Source organism: Ranitomeya variabilis, chromosome 2, assembly GCF_051348905.1.
Source record: "Ranitomeya variabilis isolate aRanVar5 chromosome 2, aRanVar5.hap1, whole genome shotgun sequence".
NCBI lineage: Eukaryota > Metazoa > Chordata > Amphibia > Anura > Dendrobatidae > Ranitomeya > Ranitomeya variabilis.
Genome location: NC_135233.1, coordinates 797,368,093 through 797,392,552, shown reverse-complemented (window position 1 = coordinate 797,392,552; position 24,460 = coordinate 797,368,093).

Sequence of the window (24,460 nt, the reverse complement as noted above, 5' to 3'; positions counted from 1 at the left end):
TCAGGAAGCAGTTAACATTAAGCTCTCGGGTCTAAATGGCCAATACTAATTAATAACAGACTGTTTAACCATAGTAGCAGAGCAAGAATTTAAACAAGTTCTTACATTACAAAAAGCTAGTATAACCTGTGATCCTGGTGCTTCTTTTCAATGCACGTTTCAGCAAAGCTTCATCAGGGGGCATGCTGAGAAGGGAGCCACCAGGTGGGTATATAATGGGTAGATGTTGGAGGTCGAGTTCCCGCCTCTGCACAGGGGGAATCTCAGGCCATCTCCACTGCGGTCTCCCATTCTTCTCCTGCCACAGTGGAGCCTGCTCAGCGGAGACGTTGGTCCCAGCATCTCGCTCAGTCTGACTCTGTGCAAAGGGTTACTGCTGCTTTTCCAGCTTCTGCCATTGAAGCCAGTGCTGGGCAGTGGCGAGCAGACGCTTTTGGGACAAAGTCCTCCTTTTCCCCTTCTGAGCATGCCCAGGGTAAGATCTCTCATTGGAGATCGAGGGTCACATGCTTAGATACTGCAGCAAAACCCATTGGTTCTCCAGGAAGGTCCTGAAGGTGCTCAGGCTCTGTGGCAGCCTCTCATTGGTCCTTCTAGGAAGGTCCTGTACTTGCTGCAGCTATAAAAGGTTCGCATGGCCGCACGGCCATGCGTTAGTATCGATCCAAGTATGTGCTTTGCGCCAGTGTGGTTATGTGTGAATGTATTCAGGGACCCAGCTGAAATAAGCCCCTAGAAAACCGGCACCTCCGGTGAGGAGAGTGTATGAATGTATTCAGGGACCCGGCTGAAATAAGCCTCTAGAATACCTATACCTCCGGTGAGGAGATTGCGTGTTTGTATAACCACTGACTGCTATCAGTTCGGCAGTAAGCTTGTGCTCCTGTGAGGATAACAGGGTGCAGTGCTTCCTTTCACAGCTACTCTGTGAAGTAACAGAGTCTTTATCGCCAAACAGTGCCACCATTCACTAGCAGCAGGTTCCTTCTGCACGGTGGACCCCGGGCTGCGAATGCACCAATTATAATAAACGTCTATATTTACTCGGTGCGTTTCGCTAGCCCTAACAGTAAGAATATTAATTGCTTAGCCAATTGCAATTGATAATTCATAAAGCTTAAAGGGAACCTGTCACCCTGTTTTTTCAGTATGAGCTAAAAATACCGTTAAATAGGGCCTGAGCTGTGCGTTACAATAGTGTATTTTGTGTACCCTGATTCCCCACCTATGCTGCCGAAATACCTTACCAAAGTCGCCGTTTTCGCCTGTCAATCAGGCTGGTCTGGTAAAATGGGCGTGGTGACATCGCTGTTTCTTCCCCCAGATCTTGCTTATCTTTCCGTTGATGGCGTAGTGGTTTGCGCATGCCCAACTGCCGAATCCACTGCACAGGTGAAGAAAAAAAGCGTGATCTGCGCTATTCCCCTGGTTATCGGTGGGGGCGGCCATCTTCCTGAGGCCGCGCGTGCGCAGATGGAGCGCTCTGCTGCCCGGAGCTTCAGAAAAATGGCCGCGAAATGCCACGTGTGCGCAGATGGAGATCGCGGCGGCCATTTTCCTGAAGCCACGGGCAGCAGAGCGCTCCATCTGCGCATGCGCGGCCTCAGGAAGATGGCCACCCCCACCTTTGAGCTTTCAAATGGAGGAATGGGACATTTTGAATTTCCCTGAGATCCAAGGTGCACATGTCTGACATGCGCGTTAAACATCAAATGGGATGTCATTTTGGTTTAAAAAGAGAAAACACAGTATTTTGACAATAAATGACTTTACCCAATCACTAACCATGAGTGGAGAAAAAGTTTTGATATTATCATTCATATTCTCTGAAACAGGAAAGGAAGCAAAAAAATTGCTGGGGTATGTAAACTTTTAATGACAACCCAAAATATCCAAATGACCCTGATCAAAAGTTTACATAGCCTGCAGATTTCGGCCTGATAACATGCACAGAAGTTGACAAAAATGGGTTTGACTGGCTACTAAAGGTAACATCCTCACCTGTGACCTGTTTGCTTGTAAACAGAGTGTGTGCATAAAAGCTGAGTGAGTTTCAGGGATCCAGACAGACTCTTGCCTCTTTCATCAAGCCACTGGTTTCTGGATTGTGGGTCATGGGAAAGCAAAATAATTGTCAAAGGATCTACAGGAAAAGGTAGTTGAACTGTATAAAACAGGAAAGGGATACAGAAATATATCCAAGGAATTGATAATGCCAGTTCGCAGTGTTCAAACTGTGATTAACAAATGGAAAATCAGAGGCTCTGTAAAAACAAAACCATGGTCAGCTAGACCAACAAAAAAATTTTGTCTACAACTACGAGGAAAATTGTGTGGTGAGAAAGCCATTACTGTGCAAATGTTGCAAAGTATCTCATCTACAATATGCAAATACCACAGAGGCAAGCCTCAAAACTTCTGGAGCAAGGTAATTTGGAGTGATGAGACCATAATTGGACTTGGCCACAACCATAAACCTTACATGATGAAAGGAACACCATTCCTACTGTAAAGCACGGAAGTGGATCACTGATGTTTTGGGGATGTGTGAGCTACAAGGGCACAGGAAACTTGGTCAATGTTGAAGGAAAGAAGCTGTGCATGGGACATAATTGGACGTTCCAACCTGGAACCTGCACTCACTAGATGCATAAAAACATGCGGTCCATGATGTAGTGATCATCCTTTGGATGATTCTGCCAAAAGGGCGCATGCGCATTGAATCTTTGAGCGGTGAGGCGCTCTGCTGCCGGAAGTGACGACAGCGGTCCACGCTGGATGGCTTGCATTCCAGTATCCAGCGCTATGCAGCCAGAAGTGGCGCATGCGCTATGGAGCCCGGAAATTATGAATCTCAGCGTGGCAGTGCATTTAAGACAGGTAACTAGAGGAGCGCGTCAGCTCTGCTCAATTTAAAATGTCACTATCCCCTGATGAATCAGTGTGAGGAAACGCGGCGGGAGACAATATGGAAACATGGAACTGTGTAACAATACGAGAATGAGGAGTGCCGGTGACAAGTGTACCTGAACTGAAGGGCTTCCCAGAATGATATACTGTGGATCCAGATGAGTATACATGGCTACGCAGGAATATATTTAGCCCGCTATCTGAACCCATGCTATCGTATTTAGAGGCATTGATGCATTCGAAATATATAGGGGCAATAGTCTGCGGTGTTTATGAGATGTCGCTAATGGGACATCTCAAGAGCCACATTTGATGAGCATACTGTATTTATACCACTGAATGATCAAAAGCTACACAGATGAGGCTGTGAGAGAACTATCTGTTTAGAGTATAAGACTGGTCTTAAACGATAGTAGATTGTTTTGCCAGCACTAAAAGGCATGGCTACACTAAGGTGTTCGTATATGTAAACGATGTGCAGTACCCAGGCATGATGACGTCTGGCATTTAGAGATACTGTGTTACTAATATTTGTAGAAAGGACTCTTGGTGATACAAACACCTGCAGTACTGGTACATTCCAAATGTGGAGATAGTTCCTTAGCTATATGTCAGTGGTATTGGAAGGGTCTCTAGTATCTTGTCTATTTTAATTGGTATTTTTGGGGGGTCTTTTTTCATTTTTTGCACTTTGCACTTTGACACTGTGTGTTGTTATACACGACTATGTGTGGTTGTTTTAAATAATAACTCAGTAAAAGTTATGTTTTAAATATGTGAATAGGTATTCGTTGCTACTTCGATTGGACGTTCCAACCTGGTAACAATTCAAAACACAAGACCAAGTCGACCTGTCATTGGCTACAGCAGAACAAAGTGAAGGTTTGTAATAATTATAGGGGATAATTGAGGAGACTCTTTGCGTGGAACAAGACAACAGGACACAGTTTTATAAGTGGTAAAGTTTATACTATCACACGGTGATTCAAACAGGTGCAGAGAAAAACTCAAGTCCACAACACTTGGTGCAAATAATAAACACAGCTTAGCAGTCAATAGGAAACTTCAGAGGTAGATGCAAACAAACAGAAAGTCTATGAAGCACAGTTATTCCTGAGGAATCTTGACACGAATAGATCCTTGACTTAGTCCAGACACAGATAGATATGCTATAAGGCAGTTCAAATCATATCTTAGCTCAACCAGGGAGGCCTGGTTAATAGTCTCAGGTTTTGCAGAGCAGCAAACAGCTTACATGTCCAGCAAATGCAGATGGAAGTAACACGAGCAGCAGATGAAGGAGGAATACTGAACACTGGTGTATGCAGCAGGAACTCAGAGCAGAGTGACAGGATCTCCAACACAGGTTCACAGGAGCAGGTGCAGGTGCAAGGCCAGGGAGTAATCAGGAGCTGGATGCAAAGCAGAATAATTTAGCACAGACTGAAGGCTGGGGTGGAGTTTTATAGCAGGAAGACAAGTGCACATGAGACCAAAGACGCCATGTTGGAAAAGGGCAGTAATGCACAAAAGGTAAAAAATGTTCAGAGTCCTGACATTACTCCCTCCTTAGAAGCGGCCTCAGGACAATCCTGGACCTGGTTTCTCAGGGAATGTCTGATGAAAATGAGAAATCTTCTCTTGGGCATTGATGTTTTCCACAGGTTCCCAAGAGTCTTCCTCAGGGGGATATCCCTGCCATCTTATCAGATATTGCAGCCGATTCCTGCGAATCCTGGAATCAATAATTTCCTCCACCACAAATTGTTCTTGCCCATCAATCAACACAGGCTGCAGAGGTGGCACAACACGTCCCTGGAAGGTATTAGGAGATACAGGCTTTAGTAGAGATACATGAAAAACTGGGTGTACCTTCATTGTCCTAGGTAGCTTCAGGCGGCAGGCCACAGAGCTCACAATACTGTTGATCTTGAAAGGGCCAATGAATTTCTGTCCAAGTTTTTGTGAAGGAATGTTTAACTTCAGATTCTTAGTTGCTAACCACACGGAATCTCCTACCTTGAACATGGGTGCAGGTTTACGGAATCTATCAGCCGATCTCTTATAACGTTCTTGAGCCGTGGTCAGGGATTCCTTCAGAACCTCCAGATATTGTCTCATCGCAGTCAGCCTTTCCTCCACTGCTGGAACCGGAGAATTAATTGGAGACCTAGGTAAAATACACGGATGATAACCCAGATTGGCAAAGAAAGGTGTAAATTTAGTGGAGGCGCTCTGAGAATTATTATATGAAAATTCGGCTAACGGCAACAACTCCAACCAATCATCCTGGAGATGGCTGACATAGCATCTTAGATATTGTTCCAGCGTCTGGTTGGTACGCTCAGTCTGACCATTTGTCTGGGGATGGTAAGCAGAAGAGAGACAGACATTAATATTGAGTGCAGAGCAAAACCCCTTCCAGAATCTTGAAGTGAACTGTACTCCACGGTCAGAGATGATCTCATCCGGCACCCCATGCAACCGAAAGACATTCTGTATAACCAAGTTCACTGTATCTTTAGCTGAGGGGAAACCGGTGCATGGAACAAAATGAGCAGCTTTAGTCAGGCGATCAACTACCACCATGATTGTATTCATGCCCCCCGATGTAGGCAGCTCCACAATAAAGTCCATTGATATAGACCCCCAAGGGCGGGATGGAACAGGTAATGGTTGTAGAAGACCCGTAGGTGCCACATGAGGAGTCTTGTAATGGGCACATACCTCGCAAGAGAGAACATAGTACTTGGTATCCTTCAGGCAAGTTGGCCACCAGAAGAATCGGCTCAGGAACTCTTGTGTCTTCTGTACCCCCCTGTGACCAGCCAACTTGGAGTCATGTACCAACTTGAGGATCTGCAGACGGACGACCTCCGGGACGTAGATACGTCGATCTCTGAACCACATGCCACCCTTAAAGACAAGGGTGGGTTGGCCAGAAATACATCACCTTCATAGGCCTCCCTGCACTCCTTCCACAAGTCCTGATCGTGGATAACTCCGATGAAATTGGCATCAGATAGAATGGTCTTGGATGGGGTTCCAGGTACGGAATCCGCAGCATGGATCCGGGATAAAGCATCAGCCTTCCCATTACGAGAACCTGGACGGTACGAGATAACAAAGTTAAATTGATTTAAGAATAAGTTCCAACGAGCCTGACCAGGAGAAAGACATCTAGCTGATCTAAGGAACTCTAGATTGCGATGGTCAGTTAGCACTATGATCTGTTGTGCTGCTCCTTGCAGATGATGCCTCCATTCTTTGAAAGCCGCAATAATAGCCAGTAATTCCGTGTCTCCCACGTCGTAACGTCGTAAAGGCTGGGGTGGAGTGCACATGAGACCAAAGATGCCATGTTGGAAAAGGGCAGTAATGCACAAAAGGTAAAAAATGTTCAGAGTCCTGACAAGGTTTTGGAGTGGACATCTCAGTCTCCTGACCTCAATATTATTGAGCCACTCTGGGGAGATCTCAATTGCGCAGTTCATGCTAGACAGCCCAGGAATTTACAGGACCTGGAGGCTTTTTGCCAAGAAGAGTGGGCAGCTTTACCATGTGAGAAAATAAAGAACCTCATCCACAACTACTGCAAAAGGTTTCAAGCTGTCTTTGATGTTGGAGCGGGCAATACACGGTATTAAGAAATGGCATATGTAAACTTTTGATCAGGGTAATTTGGATGTTTTGGGTTATCACCAGGTTCGAACTGGTCCATAGGGTAACAGGGGAATCCCCCGGAGATCCCTCCAACCCCGCTGTATGGGCATAATTCACTTGATTCACTCTGTACAGAAAAAAGTAGCCTCTCTTTCATGTGCCAAACTACCCAGCTTATTATTATATAGACATAAAGGTAAATTTGTGAACGAGGGTAGTGTCATATTTGTATACAAGTGAAAAGTGGGCCCCCCAAAGTCACTGTTACTGGTGGGCCTTGAGCACCCCAGTTCAACATTGGTTATCATTAGTGTTGAGCGATACCTTCCGATACTCAAAGGTATTGGTATCGGATGGTATCGGCCGATATCCAAAAAATATCGGATATCGCCGATACCGATACCCGATACCAATGCAAGTCAATGGGACACAAGTATCGGAAGGTATCCTGGATGGTTCTACGGGTCTGAAGGAGAGGAAACTCTCCTTCAGGCCCTGGGATCCATATTCATGTAAAAAATAAAGAATTACAATAAAAAATATGGATATACTCACCCCTCCGGCGGCCCCTGGACCTTACCGATGTAACCGGCAGCCTCCGTTCCTAAGAATGAGGAGTTTAGGACCTTCGATGACGTCGTGGCTTGTGATTGGTCGCGTGACCGCTCATGTGACCGCTCACGCGACCAATCACAAGCCGCGACGTCATCGCAGGTCCTAAACTCCTCATTCTTAGGAACGGAGGCTGCCGGTTACATCGGTAAGGTCCAGGGGCCGCCGGAGGGGTGAGCATATCCATATTTTTTATTTTAATTCTTTATTTTTTACTTTAATTCTTTATTTTTTACTTGAATATGGATCCCAGGGCCTGAAGGAGAGTCTCCTCTCCTCCAGACCCTGGGAACCATACACTGGGAACTTCCGATTCCGATTTCTGATATCACAAAAATATCGGAACTCGGTATCGGAATTCCGATACAGCAAATATCGGCCGATACCCGATACTTGCAGTATTGGAATGCTCAACACTAGTAATCATTATAATTAAAAAGAGAAAAAACAGTAGTTTGACAATAAATGGCTTCATCAAACCATTAACCATGAGTGGAGAAAAGGTTTTGGTGTTATCATTCATATTCTCTGAAAAAAGGTCAAGAAACAAAAATTCTGCAGGGGTATGTAAACTTTTGAGCACAACTGCATATATATGTTTTGAAGAATATTTCCTTTGAAAATTATGTGTAAATGACATAGAGAATTTCTCTATGTAAAAGCTCATGTTAAAATCGCACTGCAGTCGGATAGCAATCACACTGCATTCGGATGTAAATTGGATGCTAAGTGTGAAAAATCAGATTGTACTCGCATAAAAAATGCATGACACTCACATGACACTTGCATTACACTCGTCTGACCCTCCTGCATCAAAATCGGACCCACTTTAAAATTGCTAGTGTAACTCTAGCCTTATTCTGTATATACCCTGCACAGTACCACTTCTCCTGCTCTGTATACTGAGTGTAAATCTAACTATCTGTATTATTCTGTATACATAAACTCAGGGCCACCACTAGGGTATTACTGCCTTTACTAATGTATGGGGCCCGTTGAGCAACTGTACACAGAGGGGCCCGCAGTTCTTGGGCCCTGTTCTTGCGCTTCTGCTCACCAGACCCACCGTACATTAAAGTGGAGAGCGTTGCGGTGCACACGCCAGCGCTGGGGCCCGGGCACTTTGTCGAAGCTGTGCACGGCGTCACACTTAGCCTAGGGTAATACGGTCCATTTTTTACAGGCTTAATACGCAGAAAAGTTCCTGAACAGTGATCCATATTCAACGCGAGGATACGATTTTTTCTCAAAAAATTATCTGTGTGTCATCCGTATGGCATCCGTACAGCGAGATTTTCTTGCCGGCTTGCAAAATGGACATAGAATGGATCCATGGGTTCAAATATTCGTGAAAACATATATACAGTCTATATATACAGTACAGACTAAAAGTTTGGACACACCTTCTCATTTAAAGATTTTTCTGTATCAAAATCGGACCCACTTTAAAATCGCTAGTGTAACTCTAGCCCTATTCTGTATATACCCTGCACAGTACCACTTCTCCTGCCCTGTATACTGGGTGTAATTCTAACTATCTGTATTATTCTGTATACATAAACTCATGGCCACCACTAGGGTTTACTGCCCTTACTAATGTATGGGGCCCTGTGAGCAACTGTACACAGGGAGGCCCGCAGTTCCTGGGCCCTGTTCTTGCGCTTCTGCTCACGGGGCCCCACCGTACATTAAAGTGGAGAGCGTTGTGGTGCACACGCTAGCGCTGGGGCTCGGGCACTTTGTCGAAGCTGTGCACGGCCATCTTAGACCGGCGCCACACTTAGCATAGGGTAATACGGTCCGTTTTTTACAGGCTTAATACGCAGAAAAGTTCCTGAACAGTGATCCGTATTCAATGCGAGGATGTGATTTTTTTCTCAAAAAATTATCCGTGTGTCATCCGTATAACATCTGTACGGTGAGATTTTCTCGCCAGCTTGCAAAATGGACATAGAATGGATCCATGGGTTCAAATATTCGTGAAAACATATATACAGTCTATATATACAGTATATATATATACAGTATATATATATATATATATATATATATATATATATATATATATATATATATGTCAGTGAGACATATATATATTTATATTTAATACAGAGCTAGATAGCAGAAAAGCCGGTAATTCAATTGCCTGCTTTTGCTGTCTCCTTATCAATCCCCGCACGGGATATGAGACATGGTTTACATATGGTAAACCATTTCATATCCCTTATATTTTTACATATTCCTCACTAATAATCTTAGTAGTGTGTGTATGAAAAATTTGGGAGCTCTAAATTGGGAATTTTTCAGAATATTTTCCGATGCTAGAGTTCATATGAGGTTATGCCAGAAGGGGGTGCAGCACCGCAAGTCTAGGTAGCTACATTCCCCTGCATTCCATTTATTCCCCAGTTTTTACAGCCAGGGGAAGCTGCATTAGCAGGCTCCTGTTTGAAAAATTATTTAACCCCTTCAGATGGATTTACATTGTGTGACATGACTGTACGGCGGACAGGTATGGGATATTGTTTTTTTATTTTAACTTTTTTTCAGAACCCAAGGGTCATCATTTGGATTGAGCTTATAATAAAGCTATTACAACACCATGTGTATTTATTTCATTAAAATACTTTTTTCCTAATGTGTGTGTTTTTTAACCCTTTATTAATATTTGATTAATAATGGATAGGTGTCTTATTGACATCTCTCCATTATTAACCAGGCTTAATGTCACCTTACATTAGCAAGGTGACATTAACCCCTTATTACACCTCATCCCACCGCTACTCGGGAGTGGGAAGAGAGTGGCTAAGTGCCAGAATAGGTGCATCTTACATATGTATACCGATAGAAGAGAACAATTGGAGGAGCGATATCCAATATAAATCATTTATTAGTTAAGATATTCATAATACAACATGCAATAAACAAAAAAAAATTAATACAAAAGAGTACAACTAGATGGACACGTCCATCTGTGGATAGGTTTCAGCAGAAATAGAGAATAACGGGAACAATACCCCAGGCCTAGAAGACCAACTTGAAAACATCCATAGGGCAATATGATAACCCGCCCTAAGTGTTAAAGTGCAAAGAGCAATCTAATACTATACTATACCCAATGAAAAAAAGTCTGCAATATCTCATACTGCTGCCTCTTATATTGCACCAGCCCTATAGCCTGAAAAACCAGTTAGGCCTAATTTTTACCATTTTACATAAAGGCATAAGGGAAAAGAAAAAAGGTATGTGTAGTACCTGTGGTCATGATGGCCTGAGCGTTTGTCCCGCACTAATGCACCTCGACGCGCGTTTCTCCACGCCTGTGGCTTCGTCAGGACCTCCTGACGAAGCCACAGGCGTGGAGAAACGCGCGTCAAGGTGCATTAGTGCGGGACAAACGCTCAGGCCATCATGACCACAGGTACTACACATACCTTTTTTCTTTTCCCTTATGCCTTTATGTAAAATGGTAAAAATTAGGCCTAACTGGTTTTTCAGGCTATAGGGCTGGTGCAATATAAGAGGCAGCAGTATGAGATATTGCAGACTGTTTTTCATTGGGTATAGTATAGTATTAGATTGCTCTTTGCACTTTAACACTTAGGGCGGGTTATCATATTGCCCTATGGATGTTTTCAAGTTGGTCTTCTAGGCCTGGGGTATTGTTCCCGTTATTCTCTATTTCTGCTGAAACCTATCCACAGATGGACGTGTCCATCTAGTTGTACTCTTTTGTATTAATTTTTTTTGTTTATTGCATGTTGTATTATGAATATCTTAACTAATAAATGATTTATATTGGATATCGCTCCTCCAATTGTTCTCTTCTATCGGTATACATGTGTATGTGGAGGTACATATATCCCTCGTTCTTTTTTGCCTCTTAGATTGGTATATGAGGCGTTCTCTTTTGGTGTATGCATCTTACATATGTGCCTTTTTTGGGGTGGCTGGGGGCAGATGTTTTTAGCCGGGGGGGCAATAACCATGGTCCCTCTCTAGGCTACTAATATCTGCCCTCAGTCACTGGTTTTCCTACTCTGGTGGAGAAAATTGTGCGGGAGCCTACGCCAGTTTTTTCCGTGATTTAACCTTTTATTTTTACACCTAGAGCCAGGGCCGTATTTGCCACTAGGCACTTGAGGGCACGTGCCTAGGGCGGTAAGATGCGGGGGGGCGGCACCTGAGCAAGGCAAGGTGTTTTTTTTTTTTTTTAAATAGTCCGGGTCCGCCCGCCCTCCCTTGTCTTATGGCTGCTGCGGGGGTGTCAGATACAGCGCGCCGCCCTCATGTGTACTGCACAGGGATCCGGAAACAAGTCACAGTGCAAGCCCTACCCCCTCCTCGCTGAGGCGCCAAGTTCAGTTTCTGCCTCATAGTCCTGTGTCGGGCCGCCCACCCACCTGTCTTCCGGCTGCTGTGGGAGTATCGGATCCCACCAGGGGCAGGCTGGGCTGGGGCGCAGGGTTCAGATGCCCCTGGGACGGTCCCCCAGCTTCTGGCTGCTTGCTTGGTTAAAGGCTGGGTGTCGGCAGCTGCATCCCTGCACTACAGACACGCCCACTCTGTGTGCAGTCAGTGTCTGCCGAACTCACCTGACTGGAAGGAGGAGATCCAGAGTGGCACAGCGTGCCCAGTCCAGATCGCAGCTGGTTAGGACGGTCCTGGGATCTGACAGGTAAGTAGAGAACACTGGGCCAGAGCGAGACCTCGGCTTGAAGTGAGGCACTCATGCCGGCACACTGCTGCGGGGTTATCCTGCTGAGGCTCTGCTCTACTGCTCACTGGAGACTGCTGGGCTCTGGTGGCACTGGCTTGTGATGGGTGTGTGCAGGCTGTGTGTGTGCCTACTGTGCCCCCCTGTGCAGTGTGTGTGTGCCTACTGTGCCCCCCTGTGCAGTGTGTGTGTGCCTACTGTGCCCCCCTGTGCAGTGTGTGTGTGCCTACTGTGCCCCCCTGTGCAGTGTGTGTGTGTGCCTACTGTGCCCCCCTGTGCTGGCTGTGTGTGTGTGCCTACTGTGCCCCCCCTGTGCAGTGTGTGTGTGTGCCTACTGTGCCCCCCTGTGCTGGCTGTGTGTGTGTGCCTACTGTGCCCCCCTGTGCAGTGTGTGTGTGTGCCTACTGTGCCCCCCTGTGCAGGCTGTGTGTGTGTGCCTACTGTGCCCCCCTGTGCAGGCTGTGTGTGTGTGCCTACTGTGCCCCCCTGTGCAGGCTGTGTGTGTGTGCCTACTGTGCCCCCCTGTGCAGTGTGTGTGTGTGCCTACTGTGCCCCCCTGTGCTGGCTGTGTGTGTGTGCCTACTGTGCCCCCCTGTGCAGTGTGTGTGTGTGTGCCTACTGTGCCCCCCTGTGCAGTGTGTGTGTGTGTGCCTACTGTGCCCCACTGTGCTGGCTGTGTGTGTGTGCCTACTGTGCCCCACTGTGCTGGCTGTGTGTGTGTGCCTACTGTGCCCCCCTGTGCTGGCTGTGTGTGTGTGCCTACTGTGCCCCCCTGTGCAGTGTGTGTGTGTGCCTACTGTGCCCCCCTGTGCAGTGTGTGTGTGTGTGTGCCTACTGTGCCCCCCTGTGCAGTGTGTGTGTGCCTACTGTGCCCCCCTGTGCAGTGTGTGTGTGCCTACTGTGCCCCCCTGTGCAGTGTGTGTGTGCCTACTGTGCTCCCCTGTGCAGTGTGTGTGTGCCTACTGTGCCCCCCTGTGCAGTGTGTGTGTGCCTACTGTGCCCCCCTGTGCAGTCTGTGTATGTGTGCCTACTGTGCCCCCCTGTGCAGTGTGTGTGTGCCTACTGTGCCCCCCTGTGCAGTCTGTGTGTGTGCCTACTGTGCCCCCCTGTGCAGTCTGTGTGTGCCTACTGTGCTCCCCTGTGCAGTCTGTGTGTGCCTACTGTGCCCCCTGTGCAGTCTATGTATATGTGCCTACTGTGCCCCCCTGTGCAGTCTGTGTGTGTGCCTACTGTGCCCCCTGTGCAGTCTGTGTGTGCCTACTGTGCCCCCTGTGCAGTCTATGTATGTGTGCCTACTGTGCCCCCCTGTGCAGTCTGTGTGTGTGCCTACTGTGCCCCCCTGTGCAGTCTGTGTGTGTGCCTACTGTGCCCCCCTGTGCAGTCTGTGTATGTGTGCCTACTGTGCCCCCTGTGCAGTCTGTGTGTGCCTACTGTGCCCCCTGTGCAGTCTGTGTGTGCCTACTGTGCCCCCCTGTGCAGTCTATGTATGTGTGCCTACTGTGCCCCCCTGTGCAGTCTATGTATGTGTGCCTACTGTGCCCCCCTGTGCAGTCTATGTATGTGTGCCTACTGTGCCCCCCTGTGCAGTCTATGTATGTGTGCCTACTGTGCCCCCCTGTGCAGTCTGTGTGTGTGCCTACTGTGCCCCCCTGTGCAGTCCGTGTATGTGTGCCTACTGTGCCCCCCTGTGCAGTCTGTGTGTGCCTACTGTGTGCCTACTGTGTCCCCCTGTGCAGTGTGTGTGTGTGTGTGTGTGTGTGTGTGTGTGTGTGTGTGTGTGTGTGTGTGTGTACACATACATACACATGTCCCTGCCCTGTAATAGCGTCCCCGATCCAGTAATAGCGGTTTCCCGCCTTGTAAACAGGATCACAGGAGGCAGAGTCCCTTCCTCTGGAAGTCTGCAGTGGCAGAAGTGGGACAATGCAGCGGGCCCTGAATGGGAGGAGGGGGTGTCACATCCGTGCAATGCTGCGGGCCCAATGTTGGCGGTAAGAGCTAAGGCTAGGTTCAGATTGCGTTAGAGCAATCCGTTTAGCGCGAGCGCTAGCGGATTGCGCTAACGCAATGTCTTTTTCAAGGCTGCGTTCAGGGGTCGCGTTAACGTCCCCGCTCTCGCAGATCCCCGATCTGCGAGAGCGGGGAACGGACCTCTGGCGCGCCGCGGACGCTGCAAGCAGCGTCCGAGGCGCGCTACAAAAGACCGGCACATCGTTAGCGCGTGCCGAAAATGACACGCGCTAGCAATGCGCTCTAACATTGCCGGCAATGGGAGCGCTAACGGACGCGGTGCACGGCGTTAATTTCGCCGTGCAACGCTGTCCGTTAGCGCTATCCCATTAACGCAATGGGAACCTAGCCTAAGTGAAGTGCATTGCTTTCCTGCCGGCCATATTTCTGAAGCTGTGGGCCACCGAAGGTGGAGATTCGGATCTTGGTCCAGATGCGATCTCAGTCTGCACATGCGCCGCCTGTGGCGGCCGTCTTCCTGAATCCCTCCACAGGGAAAACAATGCACTTACGCCGTAGCCTGGAGCCCTCATTATCGTAGGAATGTCAGTTAATAAATTGTTTTTCTAAGCTTTATAGTGTAGTTTTAGGTCAGAGAGGGATGATAGGGATGAGCTAGCAAGGTGCAGGGACAGGTAGTGATGTCTACTTGCGGACATATGCGGCACTTGTGGTGATACAAAAAACACTGCTAGCAACTTTTCTTTCCATTGCTGCAAGTACCGCATTTTCTGGATCACGGCAAAACCGCAAATGCTGCACATGTCTGCAAGTCCCATAGGGAATGAATGAGGCCGAACACAGTGTTGCTGTAAGTGATCTGCTATGTGGCAGATGCAGAAAAACTGCCAGATCTTCCGCAAATGGCAAAAATCGCTGATGTGAAAGTAGCCTAAGGCTACTTTCACACTAGCGTCGTGCACTGCACGTCGCTATAAGTCATTGCAGCGCACCGACGCTAGCGTTGAAAGCGCCGCACAACGGGGGCAGCGGATGCTGTTTTTCATCGCATCCGCTGGCCAATTGTGAGGTGCGGGGAGGCGGGGGCGGAGTTCCGGCCACGCATGGCCGGTCGGAAAAGATGTTCTCGACGCACCAAAAAACGTTACATGCAACGTTTTTTGGTGGTGACGCAACACGACGCAACCGTCGCTAATGCAAGTCAATGGAGAAAAAACGCATCCTGCAAGCACTTTTGCAGGATGCATTTTTTCTGCAAAACAACGCATAGCGACGTGCAGTGCACGGCGCTAGTGTGAAAGTAGCCTTAGTCACTGCCGAGAGGGTCTGCATTAGTCATACTCACCAATGGGGGAGGCACCACGAAAAGTGCCTAGGGCAGCATAAACTCTAAATACGGCCCTGCCTAGAGCTCCCAAATTTTGCACACACACACTATTAACATTATTAGTGAGGAATATGTAAAAATATAATGGATATGAAATGGTTTACTGTATGTAAACCATGTCTCATATCCTGTCGGGTTTGATAAGGAGATAGCAAAAGCCGGCAATTGAATTACTGGCTTTTCTGCTATCTAGCTCTGTATTAAACATATATATATATATATATATATATATATATATATATATATATAATGTGTGTTTCTTACTGGTATATATATATATATATATATATATATATATATATATATATATATATATATATTATATATACCCATACTATGTGTAGACATTTATTTTATCTATTCTATTCTAACCTGTCAGTGTGATTTTACTGTACACCACACTGAATTACCAGCTTTTCTATTAAACATTGGTGCGTATTTCTCACAAGTCACATGCATGGCCATGTGTAATCCGTATTTTTCTAGCCCCATAGACTTTCATTGGCTTATTCTTTGAGCAATACGCTGACAAACGCAGCATGCTGCGATTTTCTCAGCCCGTAAAATACGGCTGAGAAATATACGGCAGATAGGAGCTGCCCCATAGAGAAACATTGGTCAGTGTGCAATGTGGTTTTTTTTGCTCCTCTCATACGTCCGTATTCCTCTCTAATATGACCCGGCCTCACTTTGATGGCTGCGCAACTCCCACTCCCTTCGTCTTCTGTGTACTTCCTGTCAGGTGTCGGCGCGTATGCATTGACGTTATCATGTACGTGTCGACATGTACCGAAGGATGGAAGCAGAGCTGCACTGCAGGGGAATGTCTATAAGTAGTGTTGAGCATTCCGATACTGTAAATATTGGGTATCGGCCGATATTCGCTGTATCGGAATTCCGATACCGAGTTCTGATATTTTTGCGTTATCGGAAATCAAAATCGGGATCCATATTCATGTAAAAAATAAAGAATAAAAATAAAAAATATGGATACACTCACCCACCGACGGCCCCTGGCTCTCAGCGGTGCAACCGGCAGCCTCCGTTCCTAAGAATGCAGTGAGTGTAGGGCCTGCGATGACGTCGCGGTCTTGTGATTGGTCGCGTGACTGCTCATGTGACCGTTCACGTGACCGCGACGTCATCGAAGGTCGTTCACTCTGCATTCTTAGGAACGGAGGCAGATGCTTGCAGCGGTGACAGCCAGGGGCCGTCCGAGGGTGAGTATATCCATATTTTTTATTTGTATTCTTTATTTTTTACATGAATATGGATCCCAGGGCCTGAAGGAGAGTTTCCTCTCCTTCAGACCCTGGGAACCATCCAGGATAGCTTCCGATATTTGTGTCCCATTGACTTGTATTGGTATCGGGTATCGGTATCGGCGATATCCGATATTTTTTGGATATCGGCCGATCCAATCCGATACCGATACTTTCAAATATCGGAAGGTATCGCTCAACACTATCTATAAGGTAACTATTAAAAAAGGTTTTTGTTTTCTTTATAAAATTAATTAAATGGGTGAGGGGAGGAGGGGGACTGCACATGATGACATGGGGGTTAAAGGGGACTGCACATGATTTAGTGGGTAAAGGGGATTGCAAAAAATGAAGTAGGGGGTTAAAGAGGACTGCGCATGATGAAGTGAGGTGGAAGGGGTTCGCAAATAAAGAAGTGGGGGACAAAGGGGACATCACATGATGAAGTGGGAGAAAGTGATTGCAAATAATTAAGTGGGGGAAGGGGGATTGCAAATAACGAAGTGGTGGGGTTAAAGGGGACTGCACATGATGAAGTGGGGGAAGAGGATTGCAAATAATGAAGTGGGGGTTAAAGGGGACTGCACATGATGAAATACAGAGCTCCTGTGTATAATGTCACTGGTTATCACTGTATTACCTATACACTGACACTGTATACAGAGCTCTTGTGTATAATATCACTGGTGATCACTGTATTACCTGTACATTGACACTATATACAAAGCTTCTGTGTATAATGTCACTGTGATCACTGTATTACCTGTACATGTACACTATGTTAGGGTTGGCGGAATGCACTATATATATATATATATAACAGTTGGTGCATTCTCAACCCGGGGTCCACCGTGCAGGAGAGAAACCTGCTGCTAGTAATAGGCGGTACTATATGGCAGTATTAGCAAACTCTGTTACTTCACAGATTTGCTAGAATAACAAGATGCTGTGGCCTGTTAACCTCACAGAGGAACACAGCTACCAAACAGAGCAAAACTGTGGTCATGCAGTTAGAATAGCAGACAAACAACTCCTCACCGGAGGTGACGGTATTCTAGGGGCTTATTTCAGCCAAATCCTGACCACATACAAGCATGACAACGCTGGCACTGAGCTCTTTAACATTGGTCTGATACTAGCGCATGGCTGTGTGGCCATGTGAACCTTTTATAGTTTTAGCACTCAAAGACCTTCCTAGTGGTCCAATAGGAACCGTTCCAGGACCTGCGCATGTGACCCCCTCCAATGGGAGGTCATCCTGTGGGCATGCCCAGTATGGGAAAAGCAGGACTTAGTCCCAGAAAAATCTGTTTGCTGTTGGTTAGCACTGGCTACAAAGGCAGAGCCTGGAAGAACAGTAGTAACCAGTTGCCCAGTATCAGCCTGAGTCGGACTCTGGGACCGCCATCTCCGCTGAGCAGGCTCCACTGTGGCTGGAGAAGAATGGGAGACCGCAGCGGAGATGGATCGAGATTCCACCTGTGCAGAGGCAGGAAATCAACACCTAACATTACCCCCTCCTAGGGACCTCGCTACGCTCGAAGGCAACAATGAGCTGCGGAGCTCGTATGTGCTCAGCAGGCTTCCAGGACCTGTCCTCTGGGCCATAACCCTTCCGGTCCACCAAATAAAATTTTTTGCCACGTACCACCTTGCACCCCAAAATAGCATTCACCTCGTAATCTTCCATAGACGAACCCGATGTCCTGGCAGATGACTCGGAAAACCGGGACATGTATATGGGCTTTAAGAGGGACACATGAAAGGTGTCGGTGATACCTAGGCATGGAGGAAGGGCCAGACGGTAGACCACAATGTTAACCTGTTCAAGGACCTTAAAGGGACCCAAGCGAGGTGCAAACTTAGCAGACTCAACTCACAGCCTGATGTTACGAGCAGAGAGCAACACTAAGTCACCAGGAGCAGAGGTCGGAGCAGAGCGCCGATGTGCATCGGCAGAGGACCTTTTTCTCTCCTTGGAGGCCCAGATGGCATCCTCAGTGCAGTCCCAATTGTCCTTTGCCTCCACAGCCCAGTCTGCCACCCTCGAGTCTGCAAAAGACACGGGCATAGGTATAGGAACCCGCGGCTGCTGGTCGTAATTAAGGAGGAAAGGAGTCTGACCGGTGGAGTCGGCTACGGCATTAAGCGCAAACTCCACCCACAGTACCAAGGATGCCAAGTCATCCTGCCTGGCAGAAACAAAATGTCATAGATATGTGACCAGGGTCTGGTTGGCCCTCTCTACCAACCCATTCGCCTTGGGATGATAAGCTGAGGAGAGATTCAACTCAATGCTGAGTAGACGACAAAGCTCTCTCCAGAATCGAGATGCAAACAGGGGAACCCGATCACTGACAATTTTGTTCGGCATCCCGTGTAGGTGAAAGATATGTTTGATAAACAACGCCGCCAGAGCCGATGCAGAAGGTAGCCGTGGAAGAGGCACCAAGTGCACCCTTTTGGAAAAATGGTTGGTGATCACTCAAATAATGGTGCAGCTATGAGTCTTGGGTAAGCTCACCACAAAATCCATCCCAACAATCTCCCTGGGCTTGTCTGCCACCGTCAGGGGGTGAAGCAACCCAGCTGGCCGTTGATGAGGAGACTTATTCTTGGCGCAGGAGACACACGCCTGAACATAGTCTGCGACGTCACGGGCCATATGCAGCCACCAGTATGTCCTTGCCAGTTACTCAGATGTCCTTTTGGTCCCAAAATGTCCACCCACCCTGGACAAGTGAGCCCAAGAGAGCACTTCCGGATGCAAACTTGATGGTACAAAAGTCTTGCCCGGAGGCACAGGCTCTAGCAAAACCATTGCCACAGTTCTCAGGCTCCCTGAAGGGACAATAATCCGGGGCTCCTCTTCCTCCTCCTCAGATGATACAACGGAGCAGAGAGAGCGTCGGCACAAATGTTATTCTCCCCGGAAAGAAAATGGAAGGTGAAATGGAACCGGGAGAAGAACAAGGACCATCTGGCCTGGCCAGAATTTAACCGCTGGGCTGTCTGTAAATAGACCAAATTCTTGTGGTCTGTGAATACTTGGAAGGGAAAGCGAGCCCCCTCCAAAAGATGTCTCCACTCTGAGAAAGCCAACTTCATTGCTAGCAACTCCCTGTCCCCGATGGAATAATTCCTCTCCGCCGGTGAGAAGGTCTTGGAAAAGAAGAAGCAAGGATGCTTCCGACCTTGAGCATCCTTTTGGAAGAAGACTGCTCCAGCACCAATGGATGAGGCATCCACCTCCATTATAAATCGCTTATCTACATTGGAGTGATGTAGGATGGGAGCGCTAGCAAAATAAGATTTAATAGAAGTGAAAGCCTTGGAGACCTCCTCAGACCACAATTTGGAATTTGCTCCCTTCTTGGTGAGGACTACCAATGGAGCGACCAAAGTTGAGAAATGAGGGATGAACTGGCGATAATAGTTAATGAACCCCATAAAGCGCTGCACCGCTGTAAGAGAATGGGGTTCTTGCCAGTCCATCACAGCCTGTAGTTTGGCAGGATCCATAGCTAATCCCTGGGCGGAGATGATATAGCCCAGGAAAGGTAAGGACTCCTCCTCAAACACACATTTCTCCAACTTGGCATAGAGGGAGTTAGTGCATAAGAGGTTGAAGACTCTGCAAACATTACTCCGGGAGTGAATATCTGGAGAGTAGATGAGAATATCATCCAGATAGACTATGACCGAGGTGGAAAGCATATCCCCGAAGACATCGTTTCCAAAGTCTTGGAAAACTGCTGGGGCATTACAGAGCCCAAAAGGCATCACTAGATATTCATAGTGCCCATCCCTGGTGTTAAAAGCCGTCTTCCATTCATCCCCCTAACGGATGCGAATCAGGTTGTAAGCACCCCGCACATCTAGTTTAGTAAATACCCTTGCTCCCAGAAGCCTATCAAAAAGCTCAGATATCAGGGGCAGGGGATACTTATTCTTAACGGTGATGGCGTTAAGACCCCTGTAGTCTATGCATGGACGAAGTTCCCCGTTCTTCTTCTGCACGAAGAAGAGCCCAGCCCCTCCAGGTGACACTGACTTTCTAATGAATCCTCTTGCCAGATTTCCTGAATGTATTGTGACATTGCCTCCGACTCTGGGAGAGATAGCGGATAGACTCGACCCCGGGGAAGCTCAGCACCAGGCAAGAAGTCAATAGGACAGTCATAGAGGCGGTGAGGCGGAAGGGTCTCTGCAGCCCTTTTGGAGAACACATCCGCAAAGGGCCAATATTGCTTGGGGAGAGAGGATAGATCTGCGAGTACCTCAGTAATTGCAACCTGAACGCTTTCCCTCTGACATCTACCCCCACAAGTTTCACCCCATCCCAAAATTCTGCCAGTGGACCACTCAATATGAGGAGTGTGGTACCATAGCCAAGGTATCCCTAACAGGACCTCATCAATTCCCTCAGGAATGACGAGCAGAGATATAATCGCCTTATGAGATGGCGACATGGACAGAGTGAAATGGATGGTCTGGTGAGTTATCTATGTTGACCCATTCACCACTCATACGGTTACTAGTGTTGAGCATTCCGATATCGCAAGTATCGGGTATCGTCCGATACTTGCGGTATCGGAATTCCGATACCGAGATCCGATACTTTTGTGGTATCGGGAATCGGTATCGGGATTAATATCAATGTGTAAAAGAAAGAATTAAAATAAAAAATAGGGATATACTCACCTCTCCGGCGGCCCCTGGACTTTACCGCCGTAACCGGGAGCCGTTGTACCTAAGAATGCGCGCTTGAAGGGCCTTAGATGATGTCACGGCGCTCTGATTGGTCCGTAGCGGTCGCGTGACCGCTACGTGACCAATCACAAAGCCGTGACGTCACCTAAAGTCTTTCAAGCGCTTGAAAGACCTTAGGTGACGTCACGGCTTTGTGATTGGTCGCGTAGCGGTCACGCGACCGCTACGCGACCAATCAGAAGCTGTGGACATCTTCTAAGGTATTTCAAGCGCTTGAAAGACCTTAGGTGACGTCACGGCTTTGTGATTGGTCGCATAGCGGTCACGCGACCGCTACGGACCAATCAGAGCGCCGTGACGTCATCTAAGGCCCTTCAAGCACGCATTCTTAGGTACAACGGCTCCCGGTTACGGCGGTAAAGTCCAGGGCGCGTCAGAGGGTGAGTATATCCCTATTTTTTATTTTAATTCTTTCTTTTACACATTGATATGGATCCCAGGGCCTGAAGGAGAGTTTCCTGTCCTTCAGACCCTGGGAACCATACAGGATACCGTCCGATACTTGGTGTCCCCATGACTTGTATTGGTATCGGGTATCGGTATCGGATTAGATCCGATACTTTGCCGGTATCGGCCGATACTTTCCGATACCGATACTTTCAAGTATCGGACGGTATCGCTCAACACTAACGGTTACTGATTGAGATAGCATTACCAGGAGTATTGCATGACGTTTGGCGAAGGCAGAAGACATAAAATTGCGCCCCAGAATCCACGCAGAGCTCTACCAAGTGAGTGAATGAGCCTATTGTAATTGCCCCTTAAATGACAATTTGGAGGCAAACGTCGCCCTGTCTAGTGTACCTCCATCTACTACCACTAGACGCTGATGTTTCCTCGACTGCTGGGAACATCTGGTGGCAAGACGTCCTGACTGCTGGCAAACATGACAGACCTTGAGTGCACGAGCGGTCTGGGACTTAGATCCCGCTCGTGACACTTCCATGGCCTCATGTGACTCAGGGACCTGTGCCGGAGATTCCATTGGTTTTGGCGAAGGTGGGTGCCAGCCAAAACCTCTGCCTACACTGGACCCGCTTTAACCTCCGCTCGTGAAAACAGAGGTCAATGCGAGTAGACACAGTAGACACAGCTATTAACTCCTCCAGTGTGGCGGGAATCTCCCTAGAGGCCAGAGCATTCTTCACATGGTCAACCAGCCCCCTCCAAAATATAGGGATAAGGGCTTTATCTGACAACTCCAGCTCAGATGCTAGGGTGCGGAAGTGGATGACAAAATGGCTGACCAAGGACGAGCCCTGAGTCAATGCCAACAGTTGGAGCGCCGTATCATGGGTGACTCGAGGTCCTAAAAAGATCTGTTTCAGAGTGCTCAGGAACATCGGAGCACTCTGCACCACATGATTGCCATGCTCCCACAATGGCGTAGCCCATTCCAATGCCCTGTCCGAAAGGAGAGACACAATAAATCCCACCTTTGCCCGCTCTGTGGTGAAACGTGCAGCCAGGAGCTTGAGGTGTGTAGAGCACTGGCTCACGAAACCCCTACAAGATTTACTATCACCAGAATATTTTTCTGGCAGCGGGAGGCGAGATAGAGTCGGTACAGGGGTGGCAGTGGACAAGGTTGCTGCAGCAACGCTAGCAGCCTGAACAGCAACTGCGGTAACATCCACAGCTGAGGTTGTGCGCTCGAGAGCCGCCAACCTACCCTCCAGCTCCTGGATGTACTGCAAGGATTTTATAATGTCACACGTGATCCCTGTGTTACCTGAGAACTATACACAGAGCTCCTGTGCATAATTTCACCGGTGATCACTGTATCACCTGTACACTGACACTATATAGAGCTTCTGTGTGCAATGTCACTACTGATGCCTGTATTACCTGCAAGCTATACACTATATACAGAGCTCCTGTGTATAATGTCACTGGTGATCCCTGTATTACCTGTGAACTATATACAGAGCGCCTATGCATAATGTCACCGGTGATCACTGTATTACCTGTACACTGACACTATATATACAGAGCTTCTGTGTACATTGTCACTGGTGATCACTGTATTACCTGTACACTGACAGTGAATGCAGAGTTCCTGTGTATAATGTCACTTATTAGTGTGTTTTTTTTATTAATGATCAGTATTGTAGTATTCAGTCACTATGTGGTGGTAATATGTGATCTGGTCATGGTATGATGGTATTTGTCCCTTGTATGTGGTATTAATGGTCACTTTAAAAAAAATGTATGTGACTCATTCCCTTAAAAAAAATACATAAAAATATATTTATATTTAATAGGTTAGAGTGGAGTAGGGCCCAGCCAAAAGAGTTTACCGTGTCATGGTGGCGGCTTAAAAATTCTTTTGGTCAGAACAAAAGCTGCTGGTTATAAATATGATCTGGTGTTTGATGGCAACTGTTAATATCTGATTGATGAGGATGTGGTGGAGAAGTTGAGTTTTTCCAAGAGTGGGCGGTGGGACTGTGAAAGATTCGAAGGATGGAGGCGGACCTGGGGTGGAGCCTAGGAAGAGTCTTAAGGGGGCCTGAAAAATTTGCCAGTTTGGGGCAGCCCTGCATACACTGCACAAAACCACTTCTCCTGACCTGTATGCAGGGTGTAATTCACAGTATCTGCATTATTCTGTATATACACAATGTAAAGTGACACTTTTCTTGTCCTGTATTCTGGGTGTAATTCTCAGTATCTGTATTATGTTGCATACATACACTGCACAATACCACTTGTCCTGTTCTGTATATATCCTCTGCACAGTACCACTTCTTCTGTCCTGTATATGCATAAACCCTGCACAGTACCACTTCACCTGTCCTGTATGTATACACTGCACAGTACCAATACTCTTGTCCTGTATATATACACCGCACAGTAACACTTCTCCTGTCTTGTATATATACACTGCACAGTACCACTCCTCCTTTCCTGTATATATACACTGCACATTACCACTTCTCCTGTCCTTTATATATACATTACACAGTACCACTTCTCCTGTCCTGTACTGTATATATACACTGCACAGTACCACTCCTCCTGTCCTGTATACATACACTGCACATTACCACTTCTCCTGTCCTTTATATATACATTACACAGTACCACTTCTCCTGTCCTGTACTGTATATATACACTGCACAGTACCACTCCTCCTGTCCTGTATACATACACTGCACATTA